The sequence below is a fragment of the Scyliorhinus torazame genome, chromosome 5 (genome assembly GCF_047496885.1).
Source record: "Scyliorhinus torazame isolate Kashiwa2021f chromosome 5, sScyTor2.1, whole genome shotgun sequence".
In the NCBI taxonomy this organism is placed as follows: Eukaryota; Metazoa; Chordata; class Chondrichthyes; order Carcharhiniformes; family Scyliorhinidae; genus Scyliorhinus; species Scyliorhinus torazame.
Window position 1 is genome coordinate 101,338,666 of NC_092711.1, and position 13,566 is coordinate 101,352,231.

The 13,566-nt window shown below is 49.9% G+C and overlaps 1 protein-coding gene across 3 annotated transcripts in view; it reads left to right on the top strand.

Moving 5' to 3' along the window:
- Positions 1-13,566, top strand: part of LOC140419227 (uncharacterized) — a 408,534-nt gene that overhangs the window by 103,297 nt on the left and 291,671 nt on the right. The window lies entirely within an intron of this gene.

Consider the following 13,566-nt stretch of genomic DNA (forward strand, 5'->3'; position numbering starts at 1 on the left):
TCTGGGCCTTTCTGGGATAAAAGTCCGAGCAACTTCCGCCGGAGCAACTTTTGCCGTCAAATGTCATCCCTCCCTCCCGACTTACCCGGTGGTATCTGACCGTTTGAAAATTTCCAAACGATCGCCTGAACCGGAGTTACTCTCTTTTTTAAAAAAATATGTTTGTATTAAGAATTTTTCAACAATATTTTCCACCTTACAAACAAAACGCCCCCCCCCACCGTAACAAAAAAAAGAAAGAGAACTCGCGTGGCAAGACATGAACATGGGAAGTCAATAAGATACAGAACTTTGTACATTGGATTCATCCCGTACATGTCAGTTTCCGGATTATTCATGTGTTTTCTTGCTCAAATGCCCCCCAAAGAAACCCCCCTCCCCCCGCTCCCTCCCCTCCCCTCCCCCCTCCCCTCCCCTCCCCCACCCCACGAACGATGACCCCCCCTCCCCCCCCGGGTTGCTGCTGCTGCTGTCCGACCTTCATCTAATGCTCCGCGAGATGGTCTAGGAACGGTTGCCACCGCCTGTAGAACTCCTGCGCAGACCCTCTCAAGGCAAACTTTATCCTCTCCAACTTGATAAACCCAGCCATATCATTTATCCAGGCCTCCACGCTGGGGGGCTTCGCCTCCTTCCACATTACAAACAACAAAGAACAAAGAAATGTACAGCACAGGAAAAGGCCCTTCGGCCCTCCAAGCCCGTGCCGACCATGCTGTCCGACTAAACTACAATCTTCTACACTTCCTGGGTCCGTATCCCTCTATTCCCATCCTATTCATGTATTTGTCAAGATGCCCCTTAAATGTCACTATCATCCCTGCTTCCACCACTTCCTCCGGTAGCAAGTTCCAGGCACCCACTACCCTCTGCGTAAAAAACTTGCCTCATACATCTACTCTAAACCTTGCCCCTCTCACCTTAAACCAATGCCCCCTAGTAATTGACCCCTCTACCCCGGGGAAAAGCCTCTGACTATCCACTCTGTCTATGCCCCTCATAATTTTGTAGACCTCGATCAAGTCGCCCCTCAACCTCCTTCGTTCCAGTGAGAACAAACCGAGTTTATTCAACTGCTCCTCATAGCTAATGCCCTCCATACCAGGCAACATTCTGGTAAATCTCTTCTGCACCCTCTCTAAAGCCTCCACATCCTTCTGGTAGTGTGGCGACCAGAATTGAACACTCTACTCCAAGTGTGGCCTAACTAAGGTTCTATACAGCTGCAACATGACTTGCCAATTCTTATACTCAATGCCCCGGCCAATGAAGGCCAGCATGCCGTATGCCTTCTTGACTACCTTCTCCACCTGTGTTGCCCCTTTCAGTGACCTATGGACCTGTACTCCTAGATCTCTTTGACTTTCAATACTCTTGAGGGTTCTACCATTCACTGTATACTCCCTACCTGCATTAGACCTTCCAAAATGCATTACCTCACATTTGTCTGGATTAAACTCCATCTGCCATCTCTCCGCCCAAGTCTCCAAACAATCTAAATCCTGCTGTATCCTCTGACAGTCCTCATCGCTATCCGCAATTCCACCAACCTTTGTGTCGTCTGCAAACTTACTAATCAGACCAGTTACATTTTCCTCCAAATCATTTATATATACTACAAACAGCAAAGGTCCCAGCACTGATCCCTGTGGAACACCACTGGTCACAGCCCTCCAATTAGAAAAGCATCCTTCCATTGCTACACTCTGCCTTCTATGACCTAGCCAGTTCTGTATCCACCTTGCCAGCTCACCCCTGATCCCGTGTGACTTCACCTTTTGTACTAGTCTACCATGAGGGACCTTGTCAAAGGCCTTACTGAAGTCCATATAGACAACATCCACTGCCCTACCTGCATCAATCATCTTTGTGACCTCCTCGAAAAACTCTATCAAGTTAGTGAGACACAACCTCCCCTTCACAAAACCATGCTGCCTCTCACTAATACGTCCATTTGCTTCCAAATGGGAGTAGATCCTGTCTCGAAGAATTCTCTCCAGTAATTTCCCTACGACTGAAGTAAGGCTCACCGGCCTGTAGTTCCCTGGATTATCCTTGCTACCCTTCTTAAACAGAGGAACAATATTGGCTATTCTCCAGTCCTCCGGGACATCCCCTGAAGACAGTGAGGATCCAAAGATTTCTGTCAAGGCCTCAGCAATTTCCTCTCCAGCCTCCTTCAGTATTCTGGGGTAGATCCCATCAGGCCCTGGGGACTTATCTACCTTAATATTTTTTAAGACACCCAACACCTCGTCTTTTTGGATCTCAATGTGACCCAGGCTATCTACACACCCTTCTCCAGACTCAACATCTACCAATTTCTTCTCTTTGGTGAATACTGATGCAAAGTATTCATTTAGTACCTCACCCATTTCCTCTGGCTCCACACATAGATTCCCTTGCCTATCCTTCAGTGGGCCAACCCTTTCCCTGGCTACCCTCTTGCTTTTTATGTACGTGTAAAAAGCCTTGGGATTTTCCTTAACCCTATTTGCCAATGACTTTTCGTGACCCCTTCTAGCCCTCCTGACTCCTTGCTTCAGTTCCTTCCTACTTTCCTTATATTCCACACAGGCTTCGTCTGTTCCCAGCCTTTTAGCCCTGACAAATGCCTCCTTTTTCTTTTTGACGAGGCCTACAATATCTCTCGTTATCCAAGGTTCCCGAAAATTGCCGTATTTATCCTTCCTCACAGGAACATGCCGGTCCTGAATTCCTTTCAACTGACACTTGAAAGCCTCCCACATGTCAGATGTTGATTTGCCCTCAAACATCCGCCCCCAATCTATGTTCTTCAGTTCCCGCCTAATATTGTTAACATTAGCCTTCCCCCAATTTAGCACATTCATCCTAGGACCACTCTTATCCTTGTCCACCAGCACTTTAAAACTTACTGAATTGTGGTCACTGTTCCCGAAATGCTCCCCTACTGAAACATCTACCACCTGGCCGGGCTCATTCCCCAATACCAGGTCCAGTACCGCCCCTTCCCTCGTTGGACTGTCCACATATTGTTTTAAGAAGCCCTCCTGGATTAGCAAGATCCTTCGCCAGTCTACTAGGGACGCAAAGGCCAGAATGCCAGCCTCTTTCGCCTCCTGCACTCCCGGCTCGTCCACTACTCCAAATAGTGCTAACCACCGGCTTGGCTTTACCCGGACTTTCACCACCTTAGATACTGTTCCCATAACTCCTGTCCAGAACCCCTCCAGTGCCGGGCATGACCAAAACATATGGACATGGTTCGCCGGACTTCCTGAGCACCTCCCACATCTGTCCTCCACCCCAAAGAACCTACTCAGCCTCGTCCCCGTCATATGCGCTCGATGAACCACCTTAAAATGTATCAGGCTAAGCCTGGCACACGAGGAAGAGGAATTAACCCTACTTAGGGCATCAGCCCACAGCCCCTCCTCAATCTCCTCCCCCAACTCCTCCTCCCATTTCCCCTTCAGCTCCTCTACCAAAGCCTCCCCCTCTTCTTTCATCTCCTGGTATATCGCCGACACCTTGACCTCTCCAACCTATACGCCCGATATCACCCTATCTTGAACCCCCTGTGCTGGGAGTAGTGGAAATTCCCTCACCTGCCGCCTCACAAACGCCCTCACCTGCATGTACCTGAAAGTGTTTACCGGCGGTAGCCCAAACGTCTCCTCCAGCGCCCCTAAGCTCGCAAACGTCCCGTCAATGAACAGGTCCCCCAATCTTCTGATCGGAGTTACTCTCAATACTCCGCATGCTCCAGCTCACCATGCCCCGGGGAGTGATTGACAGCATCTCCAGACCAATAGGAAGAGGGGGCGGGACTGGAGGACCGAGCTGATCCTCCAACCAATCGGAGTGAATGAGGGGCGGAGCTGATCCCGGATCTCCCTCATTGGCTGAAAATCTGCATCATTTTGAAAACTGATTTGTCTCAAACTCCAGGAGAAAACTGGACCTTTCTGTTTGTGGCTTTAAACAGATGAGAGGAAATGATGGGATCTGGAAAGTGTCATGATATCCATATTAACATATCATGGTGCAAACACACACACACTGATGGACAGGTCGATGGACCAATCACCACACACGCAACATCACAGCCAATCACCAGTGAGAGCACACGCACTATAAAACAGGGAACACCACAGTTCCCGCTCATTCCACCAGGAGATAGCTCAGAGCACAGAGCTCACAGCGTGACACTCAGACATACACCATGTGCTGAGTGCCTCTCTAAGTTAGTGCTAGGGCTGGGTCCACAAGTTAACTGGTGAAGTACGAACCACAGCCAGAAGTTAACAGTTGTTATTATAATAAAACAAAGTTGTACCATCTACAACCGTGTTGGTTCGTTTGTACATTGGAACACCCAACACGACATGATACCAGGCTTGGAAACTCGCCAGCAACTGTGAGACCTACCTGCACATCTTCAGAGATCTGCCATCCTGCGCCATGGACACCATCAGCCCAGAACAGCCGCTCCAAATCACTGGAAATCTCGGTGTCAACTGGAAGCTGTTTAAACAGCGTTTCCAGCTCTTCCTAGTAGTCACAGACAGGGAGAGTGCATCGGACACCAGGAAGATCGCCCTCCTCCTCTCCACGGCAGGGCAACACGCCATCCACATCTACAACTCCCTGGCATTCGCAGAAGGCGAGGACAAGACCAAGTACAAGACAGTCCTTCTAAAACATGAGCAGCACTTCAGCGTCAAAGTGAATGAGAGCTTCGAGAGGTACCTCTTCCAGCAGCGCCTGCAGGGTAAGGATGAGCCTTTTCAATCCTTTTTGACACACCTCCGTATCCTCGCGCAGTCCTGCGGCGATGAGGCCACCTCCGATTCCATGATTCAGGACCAGACAGTTTTTGGGGTCACCTTGGACACCCTACGACAGCAGCTCCTTAAAATAAAGAGCCTCACCCTAGCCACCGCCATCGAAACCTGCATCCTCCACGAAAACGCGACCAGCCGGTACTCCCAATTCCAGGCGGCCGAATCGGCACGGCAGGGGTCCTACGAGGCCGAGCGGGTCCAGTCGATCGAGTACCTCCCGGCCCGCGGCCTGGACGAGGGTGGCCATTTTGCGCCCTTTCCGAGGCCTCCCGCGCTTGTACGCGTCAAAAGAGGGGACGTCGGCGCAGAAGGACGTGATGCGCAGGCGCGCTCTACGCAGGACCGGACTGCGCATGCGCGGTGGCGCAATGAACGCCATGATGTCACGACGTGCGGCAACTGGGGATCCGCACACTTAAAGCGGCAATGTCCAGCCAAAACTCGACAACGCCTCCGCTGTGGCAAGATGGGCCACTACGCTGCCTGCTGTCCAGCAGCTCAACCTGCCAATGCTCCGCAATTCCACCAGCTTCACAGGAACGTGCGGGCCAGTCAGCCTCCATACACCGAGTCATACCCTGACGACGTACAGACCGGTGATACCGACGACCAGGAAGCCTTCCGCATTGCGGTAATAGACAGAAATCAGATGTCCCCAAGTAGGACCCACCAGCCAATGCCAGTGCACAGCGTTAATCCGGGCGATGAATGGTGTGCCACCCTAACGGTCAACCGATCACCAATCACATTCCGTTTAGGCACTGGCGCCTCCGCCAATCTCTGTGCATGGTCAGCCTTCTACACCTTGAAGGTCAAACTACCGATTAAGCCATCCCGCTGCCAGTTGGTCGATTACAACGGTAATGTTATCCCGACCATGGAGTCTTGCCAGCTCGAGGTTGAACACAATTCATACACAGCCACACTGTCTTTTGAGATAGTTGGATCCTCGAAGGACTCTCTGCTAGGTGCACAGGCATGCAAGATCCTCCACCTCGTTCAGTGGGTACACACTCTGTCTCCAGAAAGCATGTCTGATTTCCCGGATGCAGACTTTAGGGCACAGCTCCACTCACTCCACGCCCACAACCAGCAGGTTTTTGAGGGCATGGGCACACTGCCCTACACTTACAGAATACGGCTCAAACCAGACGCCACCCCGGTCATTGACGCACCTCGTAGAGTCCCAGCACCACTCAAGGACCGCCTCAAGCAGCAGCTGCAGGATCTGCAGGGCCAAGGAGTGCTTTCCCGGGTGACGGAGCCTACGCCATGGGTCAGCTCCATGGTGTTCGTAAAAAAGCCCTCTGGCGAACTCTGTATCTGCATCGACCCGAAAGACCTGAACAATAACATCATGAGGGAACACTACCCCATACCCAAACGGGAAGAAATCACGAGCGAAATGGCCCGGGCTAAACTTTTTACCAAGCTTGATGCCTCAAAGGGCTTTTGGCAGATTCAGCTGGATCAGTCCAGCAGGAAGCTGTGTACTTTCAACACTCCCTTTGGCAGATACTGCTACAATAGGATGCTGTTTGGCATCATCTCGGCATCCGAGGTGTTTCATCGAATCATGGAACAGATGATGGAGGGCATCGAAGGGGTGCGCTTCTATGTTGACAACGTCATCATCTGGTCCACCACACCACAGGAGCACATCAGTCGTCTCCAGTGTGTCTTTGCTCGGATACGAGAACACGGCCTGCGCCTCAACCGAGCCAAGTATTCTTTTGGCAAACTGAGGTAAAGTTTCTGGGGGAACCACATATCCCGGTCAGGGGTGCTTCCGGCTGCAGACAAAGTGACAGCTTTGCAGCCGGCAGACAAGAAGGCAGTGCTACGCTTTCTCGGGATGGTCAACTTCCTGGGGAAGTTTATTCCCAACCTTGCCTCCCACACAACGGCTCTTCGCCACCTAGTAAAGAAGACTACGGAGTTCCAGTGGCTTCCCGCACACCAGAAGGAATGGGAGGAGCTCAAGATCAAGCTCACCACCGCCCCGGTATTGGCGTTCTTCGACACTACACGAGATACAAAGATCTCGCCTGATACCAGCCAGTCCGGCATTGGGGCGGTACTCCTGCAACGGGACAACACTGCAGCATGGGCCCCGGTCGCCCATTCCTCGCAGGCCATAACCCCCACAGAACAGTGCTATGCGCAGATTGAGGAGTGCCTGGGTTTGTTAACCGGCATAGATAAATTCCACGACTATGTGTATGGTCTTCCTCAGTTCACCGTGGAGACCGACCATCGCCCCCTGGTCGGCATCATACAAAAGGACCTCAATGAGATGACCCTTCGCCTCCAGCGCATTCTGCTCAAGCTCCAGAGGTACGACATCCAACTGGTCTACACCCCGGGAAAGGACCTCATCATCGCGGATGCCCTGTCCAGAGCAGTGAGCACACCGCCCGAATCGGGGGGTTTGTCTGTCAGGTCGAAGCACATGTCGCCTTCACATCGGCCAATCTGCCAGCTACTGATGCAAGTCTGGCCCACATTCGCCGTGAGACTGCGGCTGACCCCCCTTCTACAACATGTGATGCGCCACATGACGGAAGGGTGGCTCAAGGGGCAGTGCCCACAATTCTACAATGTCCGGGATGACTTGGCCGTCATTGATGGTGTCCTCCTAAAGTTGGACCGGATTGTGATCCCACACAGCATGCACAGGCTTGTCCTCGAACAATTGCACGAATGCCATCTCGGGGTTGAAAAGTGCAGGCGGAGGGGCCGAGAAGCTGTGTACTGGCCGGGCATCAACGACGACATCGCCAACATGGTGCTCAACTGCCCCACCTACCAAAGTTTTCAGCCGGCGCAACCCCCTGAGACACTTCAGCCCTATGAGTTGGTAACGTCCCCCTGGGCAAAGGTGGGTGTGGACCTTTTTCATGCGCTCGGCAGGGACTATGTCATCATAATTGACTATTTTTCCAATTATCCGGAGGTCATACGCCTGTACGACTTGACATCATCAGCTGTAATCAGAGCATGTAAAGAAACCTTCGCTCGCCATGTCATTCCGCTTACCGTCATGTCAGATAATGGGCCCTGTTTTGCGAGCCAAGAATGGTCTTCTTTTGCCACTTCATATGGCTTCACACACGTAACGTCCAGCCCTCTGCATCCCCAGTCAAATGGCAAGACAGAAAAGGGCATCCATATCATGAAGCGGCTCCTCTGCAAGGCTGCTGATGGCGGATCTGACTTCTGTTTAGCCCTGCTGGCCTATCGCTCGGCCCCACTGTCCACAGGCCTCTCACCAGCCCAGCTGTTGATGGGTCGTGCCCTCAGGACCACTGTGCCATCCATTCATGTTCCTGAACCCGACCATGCTCCAGTACTGCAAAGGATGCGACAGCAGCGTGCTCAGCAGAAGGTGGCACATGACACTCGGGCAACTGATCTTCCTGCCCTGGCGCCTGGAGACAACATCCGCATACACCTACCAGAGGGTGACTGGTCGGCAACTGCCGAGGTTCTCCACCGCGCGGCTCCCTGCTCGTTCCTGGTTCGCATGCCTGATGACTCCATTCGCCGGTGTAATCGGCGGGCCCTTCGGCTGCTTCCACGCTCGCTACGTGATCATGCACCGGTGCCATGCCCTCCTGTTGTCCCTGATGTCAACTTCATAGAGCTTCCTGCCACTCTGCCTATTCCTCTATCGCCCATGGCCAGGCCCATTCCTCAGCCGGTGGATCCTGACCCACGCTTGAGGCGGTCAACCCGAATTCGTCACCCACCTACTAGGCTGGACTTATGAGTCTGTTTTCACATTGGACTCACTGAATTGTTCTGCAACAATGTTAACATGTTTCTCTTTTTGTCGTTCCAGGAGTTCTCGTTCGAGATTTGATGATTGCACTTGTTTTGTTTGTGGTACAACCTCGTTGCTATGTTGCACCTGACACCTTCCTATGTATATTGTTTAGCCTCATGTACATGTTGTAAATATTGCACACACATACTCAGCTGCACTCAGTCCACACCAATATTTATTACCATGTAGGCACATATTCTTGTGAAAAGAGAGGATGTCATGATATCCATATTAACATATCATGGTGCAAACACACACACACTGATGGACAGGTCGACGGACCAATCAACACACACGCAACATCACAGCCAATCACCAGTGAGAGCACACGCACTATAAAACAGGGAACACCACAGTTCCCGCTCATTCCACCAGGAGATAGCTCAGAGCACAGAGCTCACAGCGTGACACTCAGACATACACCATGTGCTGAGTGCCTCTCTAAGATGCTAGGGCTGGGTCCACAGGTTAACTGGTGAAGTACGAACCACAGCCAGAAGTTAACAGTTGTTATTATACAGAATAATAAAACAGAGTTGTACCATCTACAACCATGTTGGTTTGTTTGTGTATCGGAACACCCAACATGACAGAAAGCAGCACATTCTTCATGTTGTTCCAGGAAAATGGGGCCTGTGGAATGACAGGTTTTACACAGCACACGGTCAACCTGTGGTTTCACGCTGGGTAAAGAATCTGCAAACAAGGCAAGGGAATAAATCATCAATGGTAGGACCCTAGGAAGTACAGAGGATCAGAGGGGCCTTGGTGTGCATGTCCATTGGTGGACATGTAGATAAGATGATTAAAAATATAACATGGAATACTTGATAGAAATGCTTGAATAAAAAATGATACAATACTTGAACAAAAGAGGCCTGGCCAAATCCCATTCACCACCACTCTACTCCGCCTGGCTGAACTTGTTCTATCGCTCAACAACTTCTCCTTTAATTCATCTCACTTTCTCCAAATCAAAGGTAGCAATGGGTACCCACATGGGTCTGAGCTATGCTTGCCTTTTTATGGGGTATGTGGAACATTCCTTGTTCCATGCTTACCTGGGTCCCCTCCCACAACCCCTTCACCGGTACATCGATGACTATTTTGGTGCTGCTTCATGCTCTCGTCCGGAACTGGAAAAATTCATCAACTTTGCTTCCAGTTTCCACCCCTTCATCACTTTCAACTGGTCCATCTCAGACTCCTCCCCTCCCTTCCCTTTGTTGACCTTGCTGGCACCATTTCCGGCAATAGACTATCTGCTAATATCTATTACAATCCCACTGACTCCCACAGCTATCTTCGCACCCTACACCCTGTATGGACTCCCTCCCTTTCTCGCAGATCCTCTGCCTCCGACGCATTTGTCCCAATGATGCCACTTACCAAAGTGATGCTTTGAATGTGTTCCTTCTTCCTCAACCATCATTTATCACCTCCAGCTGTTGACAGGGCCCTCAACAGTGTGCGGTCCATCTCCCACACCACTAACTTCGCCCCGTCCGCTCCCCCCAAGAACATGGATAGAATCCCCCTCATTCTCACATTTCACCCCACCAGCCTCCGTATGCAAAGCATAATCCTCTGCTATTTTCGCCAACTTCAGCGTGATGTCACCACCAAACACATCTTCCTTCCACTCCCTCAGTCAGCATTCCACAAACACCATTCCCTACGAGATAAACTAGTCCACTCTTCCACCATACCCAACACCTCTCCCATCACCCATGGCATCTTCCCATGCAATTGCGGAAGGTGCAACACCTATCCTTTTACCTCTTCCATGCTTAACATCCCAGGCCCAAAACATTCATTCCAGGTTAAAGCAACGTTTCACATGCACCTCTTTCAATTTGGTCTATTGCATTCACTACTCCCAATGTGGTCTTCTCTGTAATGGAGAAACCAAACGTAGACCTTCGGTCTCTGCGCATTCAGGACCCTGACCTTTCCGTTGATAACCATTTTAACACATGACCATGTTACCATGCCCACATGTCTGTCCTTGGCCTGCTGCAATGTTCCAGTGAAGCTCAACGCAAACTGGAGGAACAGCATCTCATCTTCCGTTTCGACATGCGACAGCCTTCCAGTCTCAACATTGAATTCAACAACTTCAGATGATTAGTTGTAGCCCACCTCGACCCCTTTGTTTTCATTCCATTTAATTTTAACTGTCTTTTACCTTTTATTTCTTTGTCTGTCTTTATATATATTTCCCCCCCACTCTTTCCCCCTATCTGATCCCCCCTTTCCCACTGTTACCAGACTCCTAAATGACCCTCTTATGGACTGACCTCAGTAACACTACACCCCTGTATGCTTCACCCGATGCCGGTGCTTATGTAGTTACATTATGTACCTTGTGTTGCCCTATTATGTATTTTCTTTTATTTCCTTTTCTTTTCGTGTACTTTATCATAGAATTTATCATAGAATTTACAGTGCAGAAGAGATAACAAATAGGTTAGACCAAGGAGAGCCAATGGATGTTATCTATCCTGACTTCCAAAAGGCCTTTGATAAGGTGCCTCACGGGAGACTGCTGAGTAAAATAAGGGCTAATGGTATTCGAGGCAAGGTACTAACATGGATTGACGATTGGCTGTCAGGCAGAAGGCAGAGAGTTGGGATAAAAGGTTCTTTTTCGGAATGGCAACCGGTGACGAGTGGTGTCCCGCACGGTTCAGTGTTGGGGCCACAGCTGTTCTCTTTATATATTAACGATCTAGATGACGGGACTGGGGGCATTCTGGCTAAGTTTGCCGATGTTACAAAGATAGGTGGAGGGGCAGGTAGTATGGAGGAGGTGGGGAGGCTGCAGAAAGATTTAGACAGTTTAGGAGAGTGGTCCAAGAAATGGCTGATGAAACTCAACGTGGGCAAGTGCGAGGTCTTGCACTTTGGAAAAAAGAATAGAGGCGTGCACTATTTTCTAAACGGTGACAAAATTCATCATGCTGAAGTGCAAAGGGACTTGGGAGTCCTAGTCCAGGATTCTCTAAAGGTAAACTTGCAGGTTGAGTCCGTAATTAAGAAAGCAAATGCAATGTTGTCATTCATCTCAAGAGGCTTGGAATATAAAAGCAGAGATGTACTTCTGAAGCTTTATAAAGCATTAGTTAGGCCCCATTTAGAATACTGTGAGCAATTTTGGGCCCCACACCTCAGGAAGGACATACTGGCACTGGAGCGGGTCCAGCGGAGATTCACTCAGATGATCCCAGGAATGGTAGGCCTAACATACGATGAACGTCTGAGGATCCTGGGATTATATTCATTGGAGTTTAGGAGGTTGAGGGGAGATCTGATAGAAACTTACAAGATAATGAATGGCTTTGATAGGGTGGATGTAGGGAAGTTGTTTCCATTAGCAGGGGAGACTAGGACCCGGGGGCACAGCCTTAGAATAAAAGGGAGTCACTTTAGAACAGAGATGAGGAGAAATTTCTTCAGCCAGAGAGTGGTGGGGCTGTGGAATTCATTGCCACAGAGGGCGGTGGAGGCCGGGACGTTGAGTGTCTTGAAGACAGAAGTTGATAAAATCTTGATTTCTCGAGGAATTAAGGGCTATGGAGAGAGAGCGGATAAATGGAGTTGAAATCAGCCATGATTGAATGGTGGAGTGGACTCGATGGGCTGAATGGCCTTACTTCCGCTCCTATGTCTTATGGTCATATGGCAATGTTTGGAATTTAAATTATCAAAGCCGCAGGGACTGAGCATGTGGAGGGGAGGTTGGGGAAAGTAGATTGTGAGTGAGCAGGGATAGTTGGAGTGAGTGAGGAAGGACGTCTGAAGCCAGGAACCTGTGAGTGAGATGGGGAGGGGGGTTGACAGAAAGGCTTCTGACTGAGTTGGGTGAGGACGTTTGATGAGAATGACCTGAGTGGGCAATGGTAGTTAGGATTAAGGGAATAGGCTTCTGTCTGTCAAGGGAGGGGATATTGACAGAGTTTTTGTGTTTATATGTTGGGGACAAGCATGGAGTGTCTAAGATCCAAGAGAGCTCTGTGCACACTGTTGGTGGGTAGAACAGGCAGAGTGTAAGTCAAATATTTTATATTTGGAATGTTATAAGGGCATATTTCATATTTTTGGTTCTGGACAACTGTTGGGCCTCCTCCACCATGTAAATGGTGTGCACTTGATACCCCTGATAAAGCCACATGTCTCCAGTTTCCACAATCTTCACTCTCAACAGGTTTCACCCTTCCCCCATCAATTGTTTTGTCATCAACATCTCCCACCATACCGCCGCCGCCCCCCCCCCCCCCCCCCCCCCAAGATGTCCCCTTTTCTCCAGTGGATTTGGTCACTCCTGAACAGGTATTAGTGTGAATCCGCACACAAGCAGCAGATTTTGACATGACCTTGTGTGGAGTTGAATCTAAGGCTGGCAAGGGAATGATTTGGAGCCGTTAAGGATTGAGGTGACAAAGGAATGAATGAATTTCAGTAGCTGATGAGATGAGGCAGCAGCACGTCTGGACAAGGTTACTGAGGTGGAAATAGACAGTCTTAGTGATGTGTTATCAAAAAAACAGTTTGGGATGAAATTTGACAACCAGATTATGAACAGATAGGTTCAGCCTCAAAGAGTTGCAATAGAGATAGTAGCTAGGGAGTGGGATATGTAACAGAAACTGAAGATGATTGCTTTCCTCGTCCCGATATTTAAATGGAGGACATTTCTGCTTATCCAGTACTGAGTCAGACAATTCAGGACATTTTCTGACTTGGATGGACACTTGGAGATGATAGTGGAGGTTAATGGTTTTGGATGTTACATGAGAGCTCTGGTCGAGTTTTAGATAAAATCCTCTCCTTCAAACCTTCCCACTCCCACCTCCCTCTTCCTCTCTCCCCCAGACCAGGAGGTGTAGGCCCAGATCAGGTGGCAGC